The 26,460-nt window shown below is 40.6% G+C and overlaps 3 protein-coding genes across 3 annotated transcripts in view; 2 read left to right on the top strand and 1 right to left on the bottom strand.

Annotated features, from left to right (window-relative positions):
* The window catches only part of LOC114444837 (NACHT, LRR and PYD domains-containing protein 3-like), a 383,662-nt gene that overhangs the window by 283,360 nt on the left and 73,842 nt on the right, over window positions 1–26,460 (top strand). The window lies entirely within an intron of this gene.
* LOC114432357 (H-2 class I histocompatibility antigen, Q9 alpha chain-like) overlaps window positions 1–26,460 on the top strand; it is a 267,348-nt gene that overhangs the window by 217,811 nt on the left and 23,077 nt on the right. The gene's annotated exons all lie outside the window — the stretch shown is intronic.
* LOC114432368 (gastrula zinc finger protein XlCGF17.1-like) overlaps window positions 1–26,460 on the bottom strand; it is a 216,880-nt gene that overhangs the window by 174,623 nt on the left and 15,797 nt on the right. The window lies entirely within an intron of this gene.

Consider the following 26,460-nt stretch of genomic DNA (forward strand, 5'->3'; position numbering starts at 1 on the left):
TGGTTTGGGTGACTTGACTGTGACTGAGAGCATACACAACAACAAAAAAGGAGCGAGGAACGCCAAATGTGTCGCACAACAGGCACAACAATTTCTTTTCCAATGTAACATATGCGTGGAAACGGTGACAGCAAGGAGACATTGTGGACAAATCAAATACAAACACGGTGTTAGCAGTGACTGCTAAAGTAAATGGCAAGGATGAAAAACGCACAGTTGCAACAACAAACACATCCAAACCGGATCAAAGCTGTGGATAACTGGGAAATAATTTTGTGGCATTTCAAAACAACAATGGTGTCACAGCAATGTATGAATCAAGTACTTGCACAAGGGAACTGTGGAAATGCAAGTACAGTTTCTGTGACCAACATGATATTCAAACGCAACGTGTGGTGTGTAATGTGTCATGGTGTGGCAGATTGCTGCTGGGTTGTCAACAAGGATTCGTGCTGCCTTTCACCTGGACAGGTGAGAGGTGGGGTCAGAGATCCTTTTCTGGTCCCCCCCTTGCGTTTTGTGGCAGCATTGCAGGGTCACATCATTCCAGAAACCTGTGCTTTTTGGTTTTGGTCAGGTACCCACTGCCACCCAACTCCCCTTACACCAGGGTGGGGGAGGTGGAGTAAAGACCAGAATCTGAGCTGTGGGACAAAAGTTAACCTGCTTGTGTTTTTGTCAATAAATGTGTAAAGGTAAGTCAATTCCCAATCCAATCCATCTTTATTTATAGAGCACTTTTTAAAAGACAACAGGGTCAGCCAAAGTGCTGTACACAGCCTATCAAGTATAGAATAATTGACTAATAAAATAGAATAAAATAAAATAAACAAATATAAGTTTGATAAAGCATAGGAATTAAAAGCACCAGTCAGGGGTAAGTACAATAAAACAAGTAAAAGTCAACAACTCAAAGAGAGTTAAGAGCCAGAGTAAAAAGATATGTTTTAAGTGATGACTTAAAACCATAAAAGAATCAATCTGTCTAAGTGCAAAGGCAGTTTGTTCCACAGTTTTTGCCACACTTTGTCATGTTAACCTTGTTTAACAATGGTCTTCTGTACCACAGGGCTGATCTTGACCCAGACAGTTTTGGCCAGGTTTGCGTTACGACAAAGTACAAGGAGTTGATTTAGAAGTGCTTTATGTAATGCATCCATTTCAGTCAATAAGGCCGTGTCCAGAATTTTGCCTTTGCAGATACAGAGCGTGACGTGGTCGACAATTGGGGCGCCGTTAACAAGGAATGGTAAGTGGAGCTGGCAAGCGAAGTGTATTGTAAGTGCAGTGTATGTTTGCGTTGCGTTAATGACTGAGTCACTGACATGTTTGTGTCTTCCAGAGTTCCGGTGACGTCACTCCCTGGCCTCAGTGTGTTCCAGCCTGCGACCTTTCTTTTTGTACTAATGCCCATGTTGTGAAATGACTGAATAAAAGTGTTTGATGGAATTTTTTGTCTTCTGCTCATATTTGTGAGTTTGGAAGAATGTAGTATGTTTTGATAAATAAAGACAGATTTGAAGTTTACATGATTGCATGTGTTATATTTTTGGTGTTTTACACAGGGAGTGGTGGATCTGGAGTGTATACTATTTAGTTGTCATTAAGGTTGTACACACAGTGTGTGAATGTTGTCGTGCCATGAAGCTGCAATCATCACATTACAATCTGTATGTGGATTTAAAATGTATGCCATTGTTTGTGCAGATATAAGAGTCATTGGGTGCCTCCCAAAATGATAAATGTTTGAAATGCATTATGTATCATTAGGGGTTCCTCACCGTGAGTTGGTTTTGACATTACTATTGGTTTTATTGAGTTTAAAAGTCAATTGTAGTGGCATCAATGTAATTAATGTAATGTAATACATGTTTTGCATGTAAAGTTTTTCTGATTGGCTGATTCCTGTTCTCTGCCATAGAAATGACAGATGATTAATAATAAAAAATGTACAAACATAATTTACAAATTATAACCACTGACATTACTAAGCCTAGACAATAGTATCCTTTCATGTGTAGAATCGTTTTTTGTCATTGCACTGCTCTACTTTGTACAATTATTTACTAAACTAAACTTCCTTAGCAACGCTAAAAGTCGAATAAACGTTTCAGTAAGAAATATTACAAGTGTAATGGTGTATAACGGGTATACAGATCGACGCACTTTCTGGTTGAGATAACGGTCCGCTGCGCATCTATTATTGGGTTCAGAGATGCTTTTTCAGCCGTGTAGACGACCGAGCTAGTCAGGGGAGAGACTTCTCTTGTCACCTTTAAACCATATTGATGGTCCTGTCAGAGGCACAAGGCTCTACAATTGGATATTGAGCCCCTTCCTGCTATATCGCTGGATGGTCCGATTGGACTATTGACTTGCCCATAGAAATATTACAGCAGAAGATTAAGTGTCTCTTCTTCGAGGAAAAAAAACAGAACATCTCTACCTATTACCATTCCTGAGATATGAGCGACTTTGTAAGACATGTCGTATACGATATGGTCGACCCCGAACTTCAGTTTTGTTTTTACACTTTCTTTATATAAAAACACATCTGGCAGTTTTTACAATGTGACTGATTTTCAGCTATATTTAGTGCAGAGAAAATACAAAATGATGCCCTACTTATTAATTTCCTCAGCTGTAAGAACCACTGAATTATCCCACAAACAAATGTTCCTGAAACATCCACATGTGAAGCTTCAAAGGAGACAACAACACAATGGTAGAAGGAGGAGTTATTTCAGTCAGAAACAGAGAGCAGTGAGCAGCTTCACTGAGTGAGACGCTACAATATTATCAATGTAAAAACTACACACATGAATGAGTGAATGTATTTATTTGAACTGTGTCTGAAAACTCTTCCATCCATGACACATGTGAACCAGGGTTGTGTTTGCATATAGAGTGAAAGAAACAGTCAGAGACAGTGTGGCTTGTTTGCTGCTTTGGATAAATGCACAATGCTGAGATCAAACCTACACTGTTGCTGCATGAAGAGGATTTTACAAGTAAAGCACTGACAGAGAGCAATATTTCACATAATGGAGGACATGAATAAAAACAGCAGATCAGGAGAGACTCTTCTGGAGTTGGACACAGATGAGTTTCAGTCTGTTTGTGTGTCTCTGACAAACTGAGGAACTCTGCTTCATGTTGATCAGCAGTTTGGACTCATGTTGGACAGAAAATCATTCTGACTGGGTTTCTTCCTGCAGGGTGGACCATGGTGGAGAGCAGAGGTTAAAACCTGATGTGAGGAGGTGTAAGTTTGACTCAGTCTTTCCTCATTTTATTGTGCATGAGACAGTGTTTTAATCAGTCCATCAGAGCTGTTGTAGCAGCACCTTTGGATTCGAAGAATGAGGCGCAGCCTCGACAGGTGGAGTTTATTCTCGTAGGCATCATCAAGCACCACAAATGGCGTTAGCATCGAGAGCACCATTATGCACCATGAAAACTGATAAAACAAACTACACTGCAGTTTCCAGTGGTGGTTCTACATTGGATTACTCCCTGGACAAGGAGGGAGAAAAGGATTGAAAAGGTCCAAACACGGGGAATAATCAGCTCCATAGTCAAAAAGCAGGCAGGACTCAGAACACAGACTCTCATAAAAAGGATCAGACTGGACTGATGGACTGAAGAGTGAAGACACTGAGACACTGAGCTGTGAACAGCATGTATAATTCCCCATTATATACACAGGTAATATTCGGCGGGACAGCCGAACAACAACACACTGTTTAAACAAGCTCTTACTGACAGCTCTGAACAGACAGCATTAACTTATCATTCATTTCAGTACAGCCACAACAACTTCCATGATACGTCACACATAAGCTACAGGTAGTGGCGAGGCACACGTAAATACACACAGGTGATGATTGTGTGATGAAGCACAGTGAGACACATTACTCTGAGTGTGCTTAACGGGAACAGATAGAAAAGGTCAGAAAAGAAACAGAGGGACATATAAAAGGTCAGGTGGAAGGCCTGCTGCTTACAGGTCAAAGATTTGTGTCTTTATACAAATGACATATATACATACAACAGCTATATAAGTGTCTGGGCTCTGGGTTTTCACCTAGCTCCACATCCCCACACAATGTTGGCCCCCAATGCGTTGTCTCTGGAACAGATAACATGGAACATAATGATAACATGACAACACGTGAAGAGTGCTTAGCTGTATATCTCATGGTTATTCTTAATTTGTATTCTTTATTTTTAATTATATTTTAATTAAAAGATAAAATAATTCTTACAATTATTTTTAATTCTAGGTTATTTGTTACTTATCTGTTTCCTAGGTTTTATGCTTCTCTAGTAGCACACTGCATTGTCTTATTTGTACTGCTGCTGTAACACTCCAGTCCGGTAGGCGGCGGTAATGCGCCTTACAGGGTGGCTCCCACCGCCAATAAATTGAAGAAGAAGAAAATAAGGAAGTAGGGGAAAGAAAAAGACGAGCACAGCGACAGCACACCACATGTGAAGAAGAAGTAGTTTGTTCGCTAGTTGACAGAAGTGTAACTACTGTGAGTGTTTTATCACATCTGAATGGCTGCTGCTGAGTTTCTGAGAGGTTTTATCAGCGAGCGGCTACTGCTGCTGCTGCTGAAATATTGGGAGTGTTTGAACAAACTATCGTCCAGTACGAGGAAGAGATGGACCGTCAGCGCAAACTGCTGGATCTCCTCCTGAAGCCTGAGATCAAGTTACACAGAATAGGTATGTAAACATGACAATGTCACGGAACAACAACGTCTCTGTTTGAAAAGAGTGCACATTCAACACATGGTGTTTCTAACAGGAGGACACTGACTTCATGACTTTAAGCTAAGCTGGGTGAAGACGCTCGCACATTACCACTGTGTACGTCATCAGTTTTTGAGCTGAGCGTTATCGATGTAGCCCAAGTTATGAACAGTACAAGCACTGATATGATCCATTACATGTTGGCTGGTAGCTGAATTCCACGCAGTGCCGTGGTGCACAGACCACAGCCAGGTTAAGACAGCTTAACATCCACAGAAGATTTGTGGCTCCTGTCCTTCTGTCTGAAATGTTGTCCTGAATGTTAATGATATTTTCTGTTTCTGTATTTTAATGTTGCATTAATTCATTTGGTTGTTCCAGGTTTTAGATGTTTCCATCATCACATTAGTCTTTGTGTCCATTTGTCCCTCCAGGTCTCCCTCAACAACATGACTTAAGGAGGGAGAGATCCTGTCTGACCAGCAGCGTCTGTAACCAGGACAAAAGTTCCAGTCTGGACCACTTTGACCCGACTGTCATCCAATACAAAGAAGAGATCAACCATCAGGACCCACTGAACATTATCCTGACACCTGAGATACATTACACATAACAGGTATGTGAACCTACAAACAAGCAGTGAATCCGGTGACTCCTGGAGGCTGCAATTGTTCTGAACTAGAATGTATTTTCTGATCATCACATTAGTATTGTTGCATCAATTCATTTGGTTGTTCCAGGTCATAGATGTAGGGAGGCGTCTGTCGTATCCAACCAATTAGCGTATGTCGTACAAAGTCGCTTCATATCTCAGGAATGGTAATAGGTAGAGACGTTCTGTTTTTTTCCTCGAAAAGAACACACACTTTAGCTTTCGGGGACCTATGTCTACCCCGGCTGTAATATTCTATTGGCAAGTCAGTGTCCAATCGGACCATCGAGCAATATCGGAGGGGCTCAAACATCCAATTGTAGAGCCTTTGTGCTCTGACGTAACCACCAGCTAGTTGAAGGACAGAGAACCACCAGCTATGGTTGAAGACAAGAGAACTCTCTCCCCTGACTAGCTGGGATGTTTACACGGCTGAAAAGCGTCTCTGAACGAATAATAGACGCGTAGCGGACCGTTATCTGAACCGGAAAGTGCGTCATTCTGTATCCCCCTGTCATACACTTAATATCTTACTGGAAACGTTTTATTTGAGTCTTTTAGCGTTGCTATGTTGCTATGTTTTGCTAACAAAACATAGCAACAGAAGTTAGCATCAAAGACGGTTCCGGGTGAACATGGGGTCGCCTCCCCCCTTATCAGAAAGGCTAAGTTCACACCTCAGCCCATCAGCAGGTCTGCACAATGAGTTGTATCAGAAAATAAAGCTCAATTGACACACAGGAGTATTCCTAGAGTAGCTGACAGCCCAGCTGTGAGGCAGACCTGTAACAGTAGGCATCAAAATCAATGGAGCGAATGGCACTTTTTTCACTTGTGGTGTAATAAAGTACATTTGTACTATAGTTAGACCTTCATTTTTACACACTTATCCTAACACCCTAAACTACATGTCATAATGTTTGGGGAGAGGTTTTATTACAGTTTCCTTTGTTTTTTAAATAGATATGTATGAAATTTATTTTTCGCATAATTTTTTCTTTCTCTTCTAGTGCTAGAATTTTTTTTATAGTCATATAACACCACTATAGCCTGAATATTATGAAAGCCCAGGTTCTCCTGAAAAAAAAGATGTATATTACTTGATTGTGGATTACAAGATGCTCTAATGAGCAGTAAAACACAAAGAATGCCAGGCGAGGAAAGTCCCTAAATATTGTGCCAACACCGGGCAACTTGTGCATGCATCTAATGTAGTGTACACACTTCCACAAATCTCTTTAAGCTGACCTTGTGTCCGCCTCTGTTTTAGTTTTAAGTTTGGCAGGAAGATAACTAGTGAGCTACCTGAGTGAGCTGGAGGATGTGGTCAAGTGTGACCAGCTGGTGATTCCTGCTCGTGTCAGAGAGTAAGGACATTTAGAAAACATTGATTTCTACTGCATGGATTCTACTGTGGCCCATGTTATGACTCTGTCTGTGCCACAGGTATGACAACAAATTGAGAGCGTCTTTGAAGCCGGCCTCTCAGCTCCCACGTCTCCCCCTCGCAGCCCTCCCTCCCTGACCAGGTGTTTGAGGTGCCACTCCTCACTGTCAGTCACTGAATCTGGAGGTGCAGCTCAAGTACAACTCAGGTAAAAAGCCATTTTGTCATGGACTTTCGTCACATGTGAGTTAATCATGGCTTCCTAGCAGTGCTGAGAAGTCAGAATCTGAATTACTTTATTTATTATAAATTCTTTTTGGTTACACATAGAAATCAAAGATAAATTGAAATTGAAATATTTAGCATTAATTTTTTTATTATTATAGCATTTACATCCCTGAGGTGTATGTAAAGAAGAACATATTTACTACTGTATAAAAACCTTTACACGGTAAAGAGCATGACATGAATGTACAGTGTCTGAGTGACTGTTACAGTTCAGAGTTCAGTAGTTTGATTGAGACAGGCAGGCAGTGGTGCATCGTGGGAGTCGGAGTCTGTTGCTGAACGAGCTCCTGTAGCTGGTCAGCACAGTGTGGAGTGGGTGGGAGGGACAGTCCAGTATGGTCTTTATTTTGGACATCTTCCTCTGACGCACCTCTGTCAGAGGATCCACGTCCTCTCCCACAACATGGCCGCCTTCCTGATGATTGTGTTGAGTCTGTGTATGACCCTCACCCTCGGACTGCTGGCCCCAGCAGACAACAGGCATACATGATGGCACTGGCCACCACAGACTCATAAAACGTCCTTAGCTTCGTCCTGCAGAATCTTTAGTGTTTCAGAGTTTTGTGCAGCTTTTGCTCTTTCAGATGAAGTAGAAGAAAGAAGGCTTACAGCTGAGCGGCTTTGTGTGTTTCAGGCCAGGCAGTGAATTTCAGAGACATGGAAGACGTCCACTTGGCTGCTGTGATTCTGAAGACCTTCCTGAGGGAACTGCCCGAGCCGCTGCTCACTTACCAGCTTTACAACGACATCTTCAAACTTGGCCTGTATGTCAAGACCATTAGTCCAAGAAGTCATGTTGGATATAGTTGAATATCGGTGGTTTCTCTAGGATTGTTATTCACAGTGGCATTTGATTGGTTGCAGCTGTATCCAGTGACAGTCAGGTGACCGTCATGAAGACTCTCGTGGAGTCTCTGTCTGAGGAGAACTACGCATCACTGCGATACCTCATCACATTCCTGGCACAGGTACGGCTCTGACACCACGCTTCCTTTCACATTTGTGCATCTGTTTCTGACAGCTGTGTGTGTGTGTTTGTGTGTTTAGGTGTCAGCCAACAGTGAGGTGAACAAGATGACCAACAGTAACCTGGCTGTTGTGTTTGGTCCTAACCTGCTGTGGGGGCGGGACAACGCCATGTCTCAGCGCCATTGGGCCGATCAACAACTTCACCCAAACCTTGCTGGACCAGCATCATCTGGTCTCCGCCTAGCTTTGTGGCCAAAACTGCTCTTTAAGTTGGTTGTCTTTTAATTTCTCAAAGGCAAATCATCATCATCATCATCATCAGTGGTTGAATATTGGCGTTGTGTTGTTGCTATAATTCAGAATATGATGTGACTGAAAAGAACCAAAAGATCATTCATTTAGTTTTGACTGAGGCAAAAAAAAGTTAACTGTTGTAAGTCTGTGTGTGTGTCAGCTGATCTCAGTACATTTGAATAGACAAATATACTGTTGGGCTGTACATATATTGATTTAAAAAAATAGAGGGCTGTGTCAGTTAAGGTGTGTGTGAGATTGTTGAGGTGAACAGGTGTGTGTGTGTGCGTGCATGCATGCTTGTGCCTTATTTGTTCCCCTGAAGTGATTAACCATCAAAGTGCCAGTGTGCCCGTTTTGCCATAGAGTAAAACAGCATGAGGTGCGTTCAAAGCATCACAGGTTTGAGAATCAGCATTTCATATATTTATGTTTTAAAGCAAAAAAAAAACATCACATGAAGTCTGATTATTTTTCTTGCTCCTTCAGCCAATAATAAGTTAAAATTCACTACAGCTTGTTGCACATCTGAATCATCCTAACCAAGTTAACATGTTTTCTCAACTCTGCTGATCGATTACGGTTCAGTCTAATCTATGGATCTTTGTACTGTAACTGTTGTCATGGTGACAGTGAACAATGAGAGAGAAATGATATTGGTTTCCAGGATTTATTGATACTTAGTGATGTTATTTTCTTAACTCCTTTTTTACATCCTTCACTTTTGATATGTTGTGGATCTTATGTATGTAAGATATAATTACAAACTGTAACATCCATGTGTGTAAACAATAAACAGAGTAAGTAAGTTAGAATGAACATTTAGTTTTATTCTCAGCTGTTTTTTTCTTACTGATATTTGTGTAAACAATCATGTCCAGTTCAAATCAGGGTGCGCATTAATATAACACTCAGGGTGTGCATTTCAGAACAGCAAGGATCTTGTTTATGTTGGATGTTATTTATTTGAAATGCATCCATGACAGTAACAAGGTTTACAAAGAGATCAGAATTCCTTTATTTGTCCCTGAGGGGCAGGTTAAAGCACAAGTGAGCAGCTTGACGTATAAAATACAAGACAAAACGGCAAACAGTAGTTTCAGGGAGTATATGAGCCGAGAAGAAGTCCAAGCATCTGAATGAATGGCTCAGAGGGTTAAGTGAGTGGTGGACTGTGAAGAGTGAAAGGCTGACTGAGAGGAGCTCCAAATGCCTGGGCGAGTGGCTCAGGTGGTAAAGCAAGGGGTAAAGGGAGTGATTTGTGCCCTTGAAGAGCCAGGTTCGATTCCTGGAGGGTGAAGAACAAAGACAGAAGATCCGGAAGTCTGGAAGGACCGGAGGAGAAGAGGGGGGCGTCCTGGCCCCCCGAGTTTCGGGGGTTCGTGAACAGGGGGTTATGGAGCCAAAGGTGGTGAGAGGGTGAGGGTTTTAGAATTGTTTAAAGTAGTCTTTTAGTAATCTTACTAACTTACTTACTTACTTACTTACTTACTAACTTACTTACTAACTTACTTACTAACTTACTAACTTACTTACTAACTTACTTACTAACTTACTAACTTACTTACTAACTTACTTACTAACTTACTTACTAACTTACTAACTTACTAACTTACTTACTTACTAACTTACTTACTTACTTACTAACTTACTTACTTACTAACTTACTTACTAACTTACTTACTAACTTACTTACTTACTAACTTACTTACTAACTTACTTACTTACTTACTAACTTACTTACTAACTTACTTACTTACTAACTTACTTACTAACTTACTTACTTACTAACTTACTTACTTACTAACTTACTTACTAACTTACTTACTTACTTACTAACTTACTTACTTACTTACTAACTTACTTACTAACTTACTTACTTACTTACTTACTAACTTACTTACTTACTTACTTACTAACTTACTAACTTACTTACTTACTAACTTACTAACTTACTTACTTACTTACTAACTTACTTACTAACTTACTTACTAACTTACTTACTAACTAACTTACTTACTAACTTACTTACTAACTTACTAACTTACTTACTTACTTACTTACTAACTTACTAACTTACTTACTACTTACTTACTAACTTACTTACTTACTAACTTACTTACTACTTACTACTAACTTACTTACTTACTACTTACTTACTAACTTACTTACTTACTTATAACTTACTTACTACTTACCTTACTTACTAACTTACTTACTTACTTACTAACGTACTTACTTAACTTACTACTTACTTACTAACTTACTTACTTACTTACGTACTAACTTACTTACTTACTACTTACTAACTTACTTACTACTTACTTTACTTAACTTACTTACTTACTTACTTAACTTACTAACTTACTTACTAACTTACTAACTTACTTACTACGTACTAACTTACTTACTACTTACTTACTACTACTTACTACTAACTTACTTAACTAACTTACTACTTACTACTTACTTACTAACTTACTTACTACTTACTAACTTACTTACTTACTTACTAACTTACTTACTAACTTACTTACTTACTTACTTACTAACTTACTTACTAACTTACATTAGCTAACTTACTTACTTACTTACTTACTAACTTACTTACTTACTTACTTACTACTTACTAACTTACTTACTAACTTACTACTTACTTACTTACTTACTTACTAACTTACTTACTAACTTACTTACTTACTAACTTACTTACTAACTTACTTCTACTACTAACTTACTTACTTACTTACAACTTACTAACTTACTTACTAACTTACTTACTACTTACTTACTTGACTAACTACTTACTACTTACTACTACTTACTTACGGTACTAACTTACTTACTACTTACTTACTTACTAACTTACTTACTAACTTACTTACTTAACTAACTAACGTTACTTACTAACTAACTTACTACTTACTTACTACTTACTAACTTACTTACTTACTTACTTAACCTTCTACTTACTTACTTAACTTACTACTAACTTACTTACTAACTTACTTACTAACTTACTTACTTACTTACTACTTACTTACTAACTTACTAACTTACTACTACTACTAACTTACTTACTAACTTACTTACTTACTTACTTACTTAGGGATCAGTCTCCTCTTTCAGTTCATGCTACTCTCCTTCCAGACTGGTTCAGACTTCCTGCTGTTCCTCTTTGTGGAGGTTCTGGTTCCTCCTGGTCCAGAATGGAGTTCTTCTTCTGGTTACAGAGCTGCTGGTCAGCCAGAACATTCCACTTGACAATTGTGTTGTTGAGGGAGATCTGCAGGGCAAAGGGTCAGAAGAAAACAGAGTTTGTGATCTCCATATGATAGTGTCTGTAAATTGTTATAACACGACAAAAACAATTGTGTAAATATTCCTACCAACAGGGTAAACCACCAACAATCAAGAATGTGCATGATGATGTAGTGCCATGGCTGTGCAGTCAAAAAATGTGGTTATAATTGAAGTCAGAGGAACAACAGGGGAAAAAAATGAAAATCCCCTCCCCTTCTCACACAGCTTCTGTGTACAGCACCTTCTCAAAGGTGCTTTAGTGTTTAGTTTAGTGTAGCGCTGTTGATCATACAGTGCACAGCATCAGCAGCACAGGTGCATTCTGGCATCACTTCCAGTGCATTTGACCAAACCAAACCAGGAAGTAAACATCAGCATTATACTGCTGTCTGTGTCTGTCATTGGCAGACACAAATCTTCTGTGGATGTTAAGCTGTCACATCTTAACCTGGCTGTGGTCTGTGGAGGTGTGTGCACCACGGCACTGCGTGGCTGAGAGCCAACATGCAATGGATCATATCAGTGCTGTACTGTTTACTTTTTAAACTTTACTTTTTTAAAATGTAGGTTAAACCACAAATCAACAGTGTACTACACAAAACATGACGATAATGACAACGACATATAATAATGTACGCGCATTCTATGCCGCTATACTTTTTTGTTGTGAACAAAAACTCATATTGTTGTTGTTCAGGTCACGTTTGAACGGATGAACCGCAATAAATGAAAATGTTTATCAACTTGATCGCTACATCGATCATGCTCTGCTCAACAACTGTTGACGTACACAGTGGTAATGTGCGAGCGTCTTCACCCAGCTTAGCTTAAAGTCATGAAGTCAGTGTCCTCCTGTCAGAAACACTATGTGTTGAATGTGCACTCTTTTAAACAGAGACGTTGTTGTTCCGTGACATTGTCATGTTTACATACCTATTCTTTGTAACTTGATCTCAGGCTTCAGGAGGAGATCCAGCAGTTTGCGCTGACGGTCCATCTCTTCCTCGTACTGGACGATAGTTTGTTCAAACACTCCCAATATTTCAGCAGCAGCAGCAGTTAGCCGCTCGCTGATAAAACCTCTCAGAAACTCAACAGCAGCCATTCAGATGTGATAAAACACTCACAGTAGTTACACTTCTGTTCAACTAGCGAACAATACTACTTCTACTTCTTCACATGTGGTGTGCTGTCGCTGTGCTCTTTGCTTTCCCTCTTCCCCCTCTTTCCTTCTCTTCTTCTTAAGAGTATTGGAAATTGGCAGTCACCTTGTAAGGCGCATTACCGCCATCTAACGGACTGGAGTGTTACAGCAGCAGAACAAATCATAAGGATGCAGTGTGCTACTAGAGAAGCATAAAAACGAGAAATAGGTAAGTAACAAATAATCTAGAATTAAACAATAAATAAACATATAAGAATAAAAATAGAAAAATATTTGCATCCTGCATCATGAATGTCATGAAATAAAAACAACTCCAATATGGGGGGGCAGAGAAAAAAGAACACAGCAGCAGTTCTCAGTGATGCTATGATTTGTTGCAGTGCTACTTTATAATGGTCTTTAATTCTGATTTGATCAATGATATCTCTAAATCTTCTTTTTATTGCATTCTTAGCCAACATGTCTGCCTTTTCATTTCCTTCCACACCTACGTGGGCAGGAACCCAAAGCAAAGATCCCTCTGCTTGTAAACTGTGTAGTACAAAGAATAACTGAAACATGTGCTTAAGAACATCTTGCCTGCATGATGATTGTCCTGACTTTATGGATGTAAATGCTGACAAACTGCCTGAGATCATGCTTCTATTTTGTTTCTCAACATTTGCATGTTTCCAATGCAACACCAGCCAAACAGCAACTAGCTCCGCTGTAAATAAAAAAAATCTGATTCAGATTTAACCTGAATGTAAACAAATATCCAGGACATAAAAAGCAGCCTCCACCTTTACTGCTGTCAGTCATGTACGAATGATGCAGTTGGTCTCCAGCAGGGGTGCCCCCAAAATAGGAGAATCAAGCTGGTTGGTGAGGAACAGAGTGGACAGTTTGTTGGTCTCAGTGTTAGTTATTTATTAAAAGGCAAACACGGGGTTACAAAATAAGCAGAGCTCTGGATTGTCATAGAAGACATTCTTCTATAGTAAGGCATTATATTGTGCCAGGGCCAGTCCCTGAGCACACACACACACACACACACACTGTTATCACAAAGTTACATAATTCACCTCCCAGGTCCCTGTCAGACAGGGGCCGCTCCACAAGGTCTTCTTCTTCTATGGTGGTGTTTACTGGTTACTTTAAGCACCTGGGCTGGCTGCTAAGTCTAAGGGTGGAATAGGAGCCCTCCCTTCTGTCGGTCATGAAACTGGGTCACAAAGTGCACCCTTCTCTTAAAAGTGGTTAAATGATGCACAATGAAAAACTTACACATCTTAGTAATTTCACCATACTTGACTCACTTTGATTTCTATGATACTTTATGAAACATAAACACTTCTGTGAACACACGCTACATGATAATGAGCTGCCTATTCACAATTCTTTAACCCTTCAAAACCAACCACAGAGTATATAACACAACACAAGAGGAAACACAGGGAGCAGACACCAGGTGACAACACAGAAACAAGACAGGACCAAGTGACACAAAGACCCCATTCCGACTGGGGAAATCAGTCCGGCTAGAGCCAGATTTCAAAATAGGTCTGAACGTATCCAGTTTAAAGGCTATACGGATTCAGTCCTACTGTAGCTGGATCGACTTTCTCCAGTGTGAACGGGGATGCGGAGTTTCTCACTTGCTGAGCTTTTGAAGCAGCAACTTCATTTTTACAAATATGATAGTTTATGGAAACAGAAATGAGTAGTGAAATAACTTTTATTGGCCCAACAGAAACATTTGTATGTGCATTTGAAAAATAGCTAAAACCTCATGCAAGCAAAACAAACTAGTCAAAAGAAAAGAATGTTAGCTTAACAAAAATAATAGTACAGTCAAATATCAGACTAGTATTATACTAAAATAGAATACAAAAATAAAATAATATAGAATTTTATATTTAGAATAGAATATTTACACCTAAAGCACAAAAAAATGTATAATGTTCAATTATTGATATTTTATATTTTGGACATGGACATATTCCAGGTTTTTTTTTTTCAAAAGCTGCTGTCACTTCCAAACACTCTGCCTCTACACACAACACAGACTCACTGAGGAACCAGGCCTGCAGTACCAGGCACCAAATCCAGCATGTAGAGGTTGGGTGAATGTGATGCTGAAGGTGTGGAGGTGGATCAGTGTGTCAGAGGACACTCTGTAGAAGGACAGAGTGCCAGCAGGACAGTCCACATACACTGCTACTCTGTGAGAGACAGAGGAGGAGGAGATGTATGTTTTTCTGTTATTGTGCCAGACAGAGTAACCAACATCAGAGCAGCTCAGAGTCCAGGACTGATTGTTTCGTCCAAACATGCAGTCAGCTCTGTCTCCTTTCCTTCTGATTCTTCTGTAACTCAGTGCTATCTCAACCATTCCTCTCCACTCGACCTCCCAGTAACAGCGACCAGTCAAGACATTTCTACACAGCAGCTGAGGCCTACAGTCAAATCTGTCTGGATGATCAGGATATGTCTGCTTCTCTCTCACATGTGTCACCTTCCTGTTGTTGTCAGACAGTTTGAGGTTTCTGTGCACTGAGTTCGTGTCGACTTCAAGTTGACAGAAATCTGTTGGAGAGGAAAAAGACACAGCTGCAGTTTATCATCATTCTGTCTTTACTGATTGATGTGTTGTTCATTCATACAAAGTTTATCATCAGACTTTTTGTCACTAATGTTTGAATGAACAAATACACAACCATCAGCTTTGTGTTCAAACACAAACTGGATATTTGCAGCAATGTTAGTAAAGACAGACAACACATTTATAACATCAGGCGAACAACAGCATCAACTATATCATTGGATAAAGAGCATCATACAAAAGCTCCTTCATCAGAGTTTGGAGTAGAATCTTGACTGAAAGAACAGACTCTGACATCCTGATCTCCTCTGGAAGGACTTCCACAGCTTGGAGGGTCCAAGGACAAACTCTCTGTCCTCTTTGTTTGGAATCTAGATTGAGATCCACCAGGAGAGCCACATCTGTGGACCTCAAGGCCCGTGAAGGTTCATAGCGAGTTCAAAGGTCAGAAATATACCGTATTTTCACGACCCTAAGGCGCACCTAAAAGTCTAACATTTTCTCAAAAGTCGGCCGTGCGCCTAATAATCTGGTGCGCCCTACGTATGGGTTGAGTACCAGACACAGGGACGTGATACGTAAACTACGTACGCTGGCAGCAATTCACCAATCAGCTGAACACTACGGTACAGCTCCCGGCAGGTAGTGAAGAGACTTGCTTACGAAGCGCAATTCAAGCTGCAGGCGATCAGGTATGCGGTTGCTAATGGAAATGGAGCAGCTGCAAAGGAATTCGGCATAAATGAATCTATGGTTCGGAAGTGGAGGAAGCAGTAAAATCAACTGTGGCAAGCAAAGAAAACAAAACTGAGTTTCCGTGGCAACAAAGCGAGGTGGCCACAGTTAGAAGACCGACTTGAGCAACAGATCATTGAACAAAGATCTATCAGGAGAAGTGTCTCTACAGTCACCATTCGACTGAAGGCAACAACGATAGCACATTCTCACCTGTGTGTATGTGTATTAAGATTCCACTGACATTTACAGAATTTTCCACAAAACTTACATTTTAGACACTTCTTTCCAGGAGAGTTGTGAGAGAGAACCACATCACAGCTTGGATCAGGTTGTATATGGTGACTTTCATGAGCAGCTGTCACAAAAAATGGGTCAGATTCCTCATTCAGTGCATGCTGCTCTCCCTCATCACTGCTGCAGAGAACCCGCTGCTCCTCTGTAATCTGTGTGGGTTCTGGTTCGTCCCGGTCCAGACTGCAGTTCCTCTCCTGGTTACAGAGCTGCTGGTGAGACAGGGCCTCTTCCTCTTTACAGTCATGTTGTTGAGTGAGAACTGGAGACAAATGGACACAAAGACTAATGTGATGATGGAAACATCTAATAATAATAATAATAATAATGCATTGGTCTTACATTGGTCTTATATTGCGCTTTTCTTCTCTGTTGGGCAGGCACTCAAAGCGCTTTTACATTGAGATGCATTATTCATTCACACCACATTCACACAGTGGCAGTGGTAAGCTACAGATTTAGCCACAGCTCCCCTGGGGGAGACTGACAAGGTGCACCTACCGCCTCTCCCACAACAGCCGATTCATTCATATGCATGCATACACCAGTGAGTGCACTGCAGGCAATGCGGGTAAACTGCCTTGCCTAAGGACACACAACAATGACTGGGGTCGACCCAGTTATTGGACAACCCTGCTCTACCACTGAGCCACTGCCGCCCATCTAAAACTTGGAACAACTAAATTAGTTAATGTTAGGGGTGTGCCATCTAGTGCACACATCTGTCTTCTGCTTGTGGTTTTTGAGGCCAGGTTTGGAGTGTGAGCAAAGCATTTAACATGTAGGAACTTTCCCAGTTGAGCAGCAACGGCCATATTTGATATGTTGTCCGTGACTAACACCAGCACCTTTGTCTGTAATGTAACATTCTTCTGCTACATTCTGCAGCAGCTCAGCTACAATTGCACTCACACATCACTCTGGCTTGGAGGTCATGACTTACCAAGCTCCAAGTTGTTGCTCATCTCTAGACATGAAACGGTTAGGAAAAAAAAACTACTCGGTACAAGTGTCTTAGTTCAGGGTGTGCGATTTGTTCGGTTCAGGACATGTGTGTCAAGTGATGCAAAGGCATTTTTTTTTTAAAAACCACAGCATGGAGAGTGTTGCCGACAGAACTGAGTGAGAACTGAGAGGAAATCCACACCACTCTACGTCCAATCGCGCGCAAAACTGCTCTTGGTCCCATCATGACTTACCCTGAGATCATCAGGGACAGGCCTACTGTGTGTACCCAGGGTTAGGACCAAAGTGAAGCAGGACTGAGTTATTCTGCCCCTCACCTGTGGAATAAACTTCCCCAATACCTGAGGTCTGCTTACACAGTCACTTTATTCAAGTCAGGCCTGAAAACACTCCTGTTTACTGCAGCTTTCTCTTAAATTCTCTAACCTCACTCTTATTTAACCATCCTCACTTAATTTTATGTTTTATGACTTTAATTTCCTTCCTAATTTAATGTTTTCATTCTTTGATTTCATCCTATGTAAAGCACTCTTTACAATTGCCTTGTGTATGAATGGTGCAATATTATTATACCTGCCACATTAAACAAACTTCTGTGACAGTCACCCAGTCCATTGTACTACTGTTAAGTTGTCTGTCTTGCCCACCTGTCTCTAGTCTATGTGTTTTTGTATATGGGAAAAGATGTAAAGGTGACACGTGCACTTGCACATGCTGCTGTAATGAGGGGAATTGTTGTGCTGTGAGTTGGGTATGTGAGAAATGCTTGAGAGAAATGTGATATATAGTGCTATGCATGTATGTGAGACACCTGCTACTACTATTTACATCTGCTGCCTGGAGACTCAAATTGATGAAGATTATCCCTTAGGGGACAATAAAGACTCTCTCTAGCTTTCTCTCTTAATTTGTGTTTTACACACTTTACATACAGACTAGGTTTGGTCAAGGCCCTTTTTGTCCTGTTTATGTTCATAAAAAAAAATGTCTTGCACGCTGGGACATACTACGTGGCATCAGTAGGGAGTAGGGATCCCTCCTAAATCCACCACAGGAGGTCATTCCTTCCTGTGGCCATCAAACTGTACAACTCCTCCCTCTGACATCAGTCTGATCTAACACACTAGCCATATTTTACTGTAGAACTGTCAGATTTTACTGCACACAGTAATCATGTTGTATTATATATGACTTGATTTGCATTGGATTTATCTTGAATGTTTATTATTGTTCAGAATTTTATTTGATTTTTTTTTATTCTTCAAAGCCATTTCCCCCTGAAATTAATAAAATGTTTCTGACTCTGATCATCTCTTGGACTGAGGTCCTTCTCCTAAAACGTCCGGGTGGATATGTGCCATTTTTTTTTCTTTCTGAATGCGCTATTGTTATTAAAAGAATGGATTTTTGAACATTTGTAAAATCGGGCACACCCCTAGTTAATGCAACATAACAATACTAACAATTGTTAATATATTCATAAATATTCAGGTTCTGATTAAGAGAAAAAAATAATAATTTAAAGTTCTGACTGATATGGAAAGGATTTTTCACAAATTTTACATTTTAGAGACATTTTACCTTGAGGAGCGTTGTGAGAGAGAACCATGTCATGGTTTGGTTCTGGTCCATCATAAGCAGCAGTTACTATAGAGCGATCAGTCTCCTCTTTCAGTTCATGCTGCTCTCCTTCATGACTGATGCAGACTTCCTGCTGTTCCTCTTTAACCTGTGGAGGTACTGGTTGCTCCTGGTCCAGAATGGAGTTCTTCCTCTTGTTACAGAGCTGCTGATCAACTAGAATCAGCTCTTCCTCCATACAATTGTGTTGTTGAGTGAGATCTGGAGAGTTAAAAGAAACAAGAAAACAGAGAATGTGATGGAAAATACTTGTTCTTGTTCAGAACAATTGCAGCCTCCATGAGTCACAGGATTCACTGCTTGTTTGTAGGTTCACATACCTGTTCTGTGTAACTGTATCCCAGGTGTCAGGATAATGTTCAGTGGGTCCTGATGGTTGATCTCTTCTTTGTATTGGATGACAGTCGGGTCAAAGTGGTCCAGACTGCAACTTTTTTCCTGGTTACAGAGCTGCTGGTCAGACAGGATCTCTTCCTCCTTACAGTCCTGTTGTTGAAGGAGAACTGGAGGGACACATGGACACAAAGACTAATGTGATGATGGAAACATCTAAAACCTGGAACAACCAAATGAGTTAATGCAACATTAAACTACTAACAAACAGAAAATATCATAAACATTCAGGTTCTGACAAAGAGAAAAAAAACACTTCTAATGTTAAGTTCTGATATTTAAAGGATTTTCCATAGGTTTCACCTTTTAGAGACATTTTACCTTGAGGAGCGTTGTGAGAGAGAACCATGTCATGGTTTGGTTCTGGTCCAGCATAAGCAGCAGTTACTATAAAGGGATCAGTCTCCTCTTTCAGTTCATGCTGCTCTCCTTCATGACTGGTGCAGACTTCCTGCTGTTCCTCTTTCACCTGTGCAGGTTCTGGTTCCTCCTGGTCCAGAATGGAGTTCTTCTTCTGGTTACAGAGCTGCTGGTCAGCCAGAACATCCTCCACTTTAAAACTGTGTTGTTGAGGGAGATCTGCAGGGCAAAGGGTCAGAAGGTTCACAGCACACAGAGAGATGTATTTTCTACATAGAAAATTCTAACATAGAAATACCATCAGCTGAATTAACTGGTTGTCACCTTGGTGTGATATTGATGTAATGCAGGTGTATCTCAACATGTTTTTTTGTACAAACCAGGAATTTTTCTTCCCCAAAATTCAATTTTTTCATCATTTCAGGAGTAACAATGAACATAGTGATGTCGGCCAGCATGTAACAGCATGTTCAACGGGAACATTCTGTGGGATCATTATAAAATTAGCATCTGCTAGCTGTGATCAGGTAGTTTATAAGTGCTGTAAATGAACCAGGAACCAAATCATGGACTTTGTTTAAATAATACTGCTGTCTGTGTCTGTCATTGGCAGACAGGAGCCACAAAACTTCTGTGGATGTTAAGCTGTCAGGTCTTAACCTGGCTGTGGTCTGTGGAGGTGTGTGCACCACGGCACTGCGTGGAAATCAGCTACCAGCCAACATGTAATGGATCATATCAGTGCTGTAATGTTTATCAACTTGGGCTACATCGATAATTCACAGCTCAACAACTGACGACGAACACAGTGGTAATGTGCGAGCGTCTTCACCATGTTGTTCATGTTGGATAGACTGAACATTGACTACGCTAAGCTAAACTGAGCTAAGCTAAGGTTTGTGCGCGAGTGCATTTATCGGGCGTAAAATCGTCATATCTCTGCTCATCTGCGGACGCCGGTCATGGCCGATCAGTCGGTTCATCTCTGATGCTAACTGGGAAATAACAGCAGCTGCTCAGTAGTTTTCAACAGTGAATAAACGAAGCACAGAGCTCTGATGAGCTGAAGCAGAGAGAGAAAAGCTGGAGGGACACATCTGTAGCTTCAAGTCATGAAGTCAATGTCCTCCTGTTAGAAACACTATGTGCTGAATGTGCACTCTTTTCAAACAGAGACGTTGTTGTTCCGTGACATTGTCATGTTTACATACCTATTCTGTGTAACTTGATCTCAGGCTTCAGGAGGATATCCAACAGTTTGCGCTGACGGTCCATCTCCTCCTCGTACTGGACGATAGTTTGTTCAAACGCTCCCAATATTTCAGCAGCAGCAGCAGTTAGCCGCTCGCTGATAAAACCTCTCAGAAACTCAACAGCAGCCATTCAGATGTGATAAAACACTCACAGTAGTTACACTTCTGTTCAGCTTCTGCTGTAGCTGTGCTCGTCTTTGTTTTTCCTCTTCCTCCTTCTTCCTGCTCCTCTTCTTCGTCTTCAGTTTACTGGCGCATTACCGCCACCTGCCGGACTGGAGTATGGACATTTGACTTACCTCACCTTTAAAGGTCACAGAGGAGGATCTGACATGTGATTCTCTTCCTGACTTGTGCTGACATTCAGTAGATTCAGTGTGTGTGCATGGAGGAGCACAGCTGTACACTGTCATGCTGTGTGTGTCCAGAAGGAGGGAGGAGGACATTTGACGCAGTTTGATGTAAACATGGACAAAGCAGAGAGCAGGAAGAGGTCAGAGTCCACACAGCAGGCAGCTACATGCAGATGTGCTGACAGTGCAGGGCTAATGAGGGCAGTGGAAACAGGCGTCTGATTGGAGGATTGTCTGCAGGTGAGGCAGGAAGGAGACAGAGCCTCTGTGACTCATTTTTAGGGACCATATGACATCATTATTTAGATGCATCCTCTGATTCTTCTGTCAACATCAGACACATCACAGTTTGATCAGTTTTCATATCACACACAGCAGTATCAATATTACTGAGCAGACATTACACACTCCATCAAACACACACACACACTGCTCACTTATAATAGAGATAATAAGTAAAGTTCTTTACAATAAATTCACATTCACATTTTTATTATCACTTCACACATGGCACAGTATATATGGCAGTGAGTTAAAGGTGGAATATGTAGTCAGAATTAATACCAAATATTGACACTAGGTGGCAGCACTTGAGCTAAAAGTTCTGTTTCCTCCTCTCCTGCTTTTTGTTTCCACTCATTTACTGTACAACATGATCATGTGACTGGTGTGCTGCTTTCTTCTTATTGTTACAATGATGATTATACAGCTCCTGTCTCCAGTCAGAGTGAAGGACAGCAGCAACATTTACTCTCATTTTCTATTGACTTCAATCATTTCTTTCTTTGACCACAGTCATTCATACACATCTTTACTTCATGTGTTGCTCTGATTATGACATCATTCTCCACTTGTCTTAAACAGGCCTGTTAGGTCTGCTTGTGACATCACTCTTCTCTTGGTCTGTTAAAGAGAGCTGTTGGTCTTGTGATGACATCACAGGTCAGTTGCTATGTTAAAGAGAGCTGCTTGGTTGGGTTGTGACATCACTGTTTACTGACTGTGTTACTGCTTGTTGGCCTTGTGATGACATCACTGTTCAGGCAGCTGTGGCTCAAGTGAAAGAGGGGTAGTCCACTAACTGTAAGGTTCTCAGCTTGATCCTCATTCCTGCTTTGATGGTGACGTGTCCTTAGTGACAAGCAGGCATTTACATTGTACCTCTGGTTCATACTCTCACCTTCACAGACAACATGTTGTACCTGAAAGTGACCACTTGAGGGCAGTGGTGATTAATGCTAGATCTACTGTTTATGAATAAGAGGATTATTAGTGTAGAGGGAGATGGAGGAACAGCTGCAGATATCAGTGTGATCTCAACGGTTATTAGGACAGAAAGTAGCCAATCAGGCGTCTCTGTGGGTTTCTGTGGGTTTCACTGTGATGGTTACAGAATCATTCCAGGAAGTCCTCAACCTGCCTCATTTCCTGCTCACTGCATGCTCATTAAACAGATCAGTCTGCACTCAGTGTTTTTAAAAATTAATTCAAAACCACAAACATGTGTTTGGATACAAAACATCAGATCTGAAAGAGTTTATTAATATCAGAAAGTGACAGAGCTGCAGAGAGTCTGAAGACAGCTGCAGGTTCATGTCTTCTTCTACTCACATTGAAACAATCCATTCATCATCAAATCACAGAGAGCACATGTGTGCAGATAAAACATTTTCACAAACATTTTCTGATTTTATGTCACTGTGAAGAAAACAGCAGTCGTTAGCGTGTAGATTTATAGAAGAGGATTAACACACACATACACCACGCTGAACACACACAACAGCCGTGTGGTTTATCCTTTGATTTTTATCACATCCTGTTCTGCACCTGCTGCTTGACAACCATGGTCACATGACTGCCAGGCTGCAACATGATGGTTCAGCTTTACTGTGAAACTACAGTAAAATAATGTGAAGACACTTTGTGAAAAAAGTTAAGCTATAAATGCAGAAAGATCGAAGCAGACAGGAAGTCAGATTCAGTTTTATACTGACTCAAAGTTTTAGTACAAAGAGAAAAAAAGAGCATCATGTGATCACTGATGGACTCTGAGGACAGTGATGGATGATGTGATGGAGGACGAGCAGTCAGCCGATCATCAGCAGAGAGAGTCCACAGCAGTACAGCAGACTCTTCACTATCAGCACAGTGTAGAGCAGCAGGAGCAGCTTCACCCTGCACTGAGACTGGAAGGACCCTGACACACAGACAGACAGACAGACAGGTCATTCTCTGACTGTGTTGGGATGTGAACATCTTCATCCTGAATGGGTCTTACAGTCAGTGAGCTGCACAGCTGGCAGGTCTGCAGGTTCTTCCTCTAGAAGAGAGACTGCAGAGACAGAGAAGAGTCACATATTTACAAAGGTCCTCTGCTCTCTGCTCAACATCTCATGAACATGTTTATTACCTTGGTCTGTTTGGGCCTTCACTGTGCCCCCCTCATGTTTGACATAGCAGCTGTACTTATAGCTGCTGCTCTCCTGCTGCTGGACAAACAAGATGGCGGCGCTGTGTCCCGTCTCTCTGAGCTCCAGCTGCTCTCCCTCAGCAGGATGCAGCTCCTCCAGCAGGCCGTTCTTCTTCTGTCTTTTCCAAGAGAAGCGGACCAGAGGAGGAAACATGTCTGAGGCCAGACACAGCAGGGAGCTGCTCCCCTCAGGACGGCCTGTGGGTGCTGCTGGGTACACACTTACCATGGGTGTCACCACCTGCTGCTCTGAGGCTACACAACACAGACACACAATCATCATCCTGTCAGTGCAGCCGCTCCATCATGCTGTGAGGTGATAGGGAATTTAAATCATTCCTGAATTTGTTCTGTACTACAGGGTCATGGGGGGCTGGATTCTATAGTATTTGTCAGTGGGAGACGGGCCTTGATGGGTGGCCAGTCTCAGGGCTGCCACAGAAAGACCTAACATGCACGTCTTAGAATTTTGGAGGAGATGTCGCATGACGCATCTGATGACTAAATATAAGAACAAGCACATAAAAAATTCTGAACTTAATGGAAGCTAAAAGCAAATAAAACATCAATTTATGACAGAGCTTCTGACATTTAACTATAAACTGTAGCTGACCTACAACTGGTTATTATCAAAAATATGAAGTTATATATAAAGTTTACACACATGCAACAAATAACAAAACTGCTTTATAATGAATCTGTCACATATAATACATATTATTTAATAACTTGTAAAAATCTGTAAATTGTTTTAATTTGTCAGATTTATGTATGAAACATGATTTAAATCACCATGCCGCATATTTGAAGTTATGTCTCAATATTTTACTATAATAGTCATCATAACAAAAGGCCAGTCGGTGCCAGATCGTTCATACGGTGGCATGTTATTCATTCATTTATTGCATATATATTTATTTAATATTACATTTATTTATTTAAAGTCTGCATTGTGGGTCAAATAAAGGTTTCCTCCATTTTAATTCATATTGATTCAGTTCATGCTGTATTTATGTCTCCTTGAAGCTGACAGCAGCAACAAAAGGGCTCACGTCTGTTTTACCACTGGATGTAGTGAAGTTTATAGTTAACCAGAGAAGGACTGTGTACGTTCATGATTTGTATTTTAAGAAGCGATTTGCATATTAGGGATGAAATAAATACAGCATGAAATATAAATAACATTAAATAAATAAACTTGAAGCAGACACGGGCAGCATGTGTGGATATGTCAAATATTATACATTTCTGTTCATTAAATATTATTGATGGACATGCTAGATAAAATATTTACCAGATCACATTTAACATACACATTATGATGAGTTATTATAATTATTACATATTGATGTCTTTTTACCATCATTTACTTTATTTACAAAAGCAAAATATTTATTTTTATATGTTGTATAATTTTGATGAATATGAAACCTGTGTTAACTCGTAAAACACATTAATGTTTATCTTAAATGTGTCATCTTTTATCTTTTATGTGTACAAATTATTTCCTCTTATTGTAGCACCACATAAGGTTTCTTTATTTTATATATTAATTTAAGTATTACTGATGAAAAACATACTGAAATGATAAAACACTAAAATAATTCTGCAGAAACAATAACTCAATTTAATTTTTTCTGTCCGTGTGCTGTGTGATAAATTCTATACAAAGTGTAAAAATAACAAAAATGTGATTCAGTAGAAACAGTTCATGAAGAAAGTGACTTTAAACAGCTTCAACATTTCCAACAGTAAAAATAAATGTTAGTTCTTACCTGTTACTATCAGTTTAGTTCCAGGACCAAAGATCCTCACACACAGTGAAACAGGCTCATACAAAAACCTGCTGAGTGAAGGATCCAACCAGGAGGCAGAATTCTGTCAGAATTCCATGTTGCAGGAACGTCTGTGTAAAACAGAGACACTGAAAATCTCCATGTTTGTAAAAACCATCGAAGCGTCCTCATCATCAGCTTTTTCCTGCTGATTCTAAACTTCCTCTGTTAACATGTGAAGCTCCGACTGGAAGACTCCCAGTCAGCGTCCCCTCTGGTCACATGGACTCATTCCTTCCTTTGTTGGGATCAAACATGGATTTGTGCAGCTTTCGACGCTTCAGAGCTCTTTGAGTGTGTTTGAGTCTGAGATGGAGGTGAAACATGAAGCTGATGTGGTTTTCTGTTCTCTGCTGGTTTTTGTTCAGGCTGCTCGCGTAATCTCTCACTGTGGGACCCAGTCCAACAGGAGCAGTAGTAGGTGGCTGAATGATCCTCTTTAACTGTCTTGAGCTCCAGCTCCCAGCCCTTCTGTGTTTTTACAGCTGAGAAATCATCTTTCTGAGGATGACTGCTGTAACCTTTACCGATGTTACCATTATTATTATTAATATAGAGAATCACTCTGAATGTGCCCTTGTCTTTCTTCTGGTACCACCGTATATAGCTGTCGCTACACTGTTGAATCCCTCCACAGCTGAAGGACACATGTCCACCGACTCTCCTGGTCAGCGAGACATCGTCCTGAATCAGATCTGCTGCCATGGAAACCAGCGCTGCAGAGACAGGTGGAGGTCAGTGTTTGTTACAGGTGCGG

This window comes from Parambassis ranga, chromosome 2 (assembly GCF_900634625.1).
Source record: "Parambassis ranga chromosome 2, fParRan2.1, whole genome shotgun sequence".
In the NCBI taxonomy this organism is placed as follows: Eukaryota; Metazoa; Chordata; class Actinopteri; family Ambassidae; genus Parambassis; species Parambassis ranga.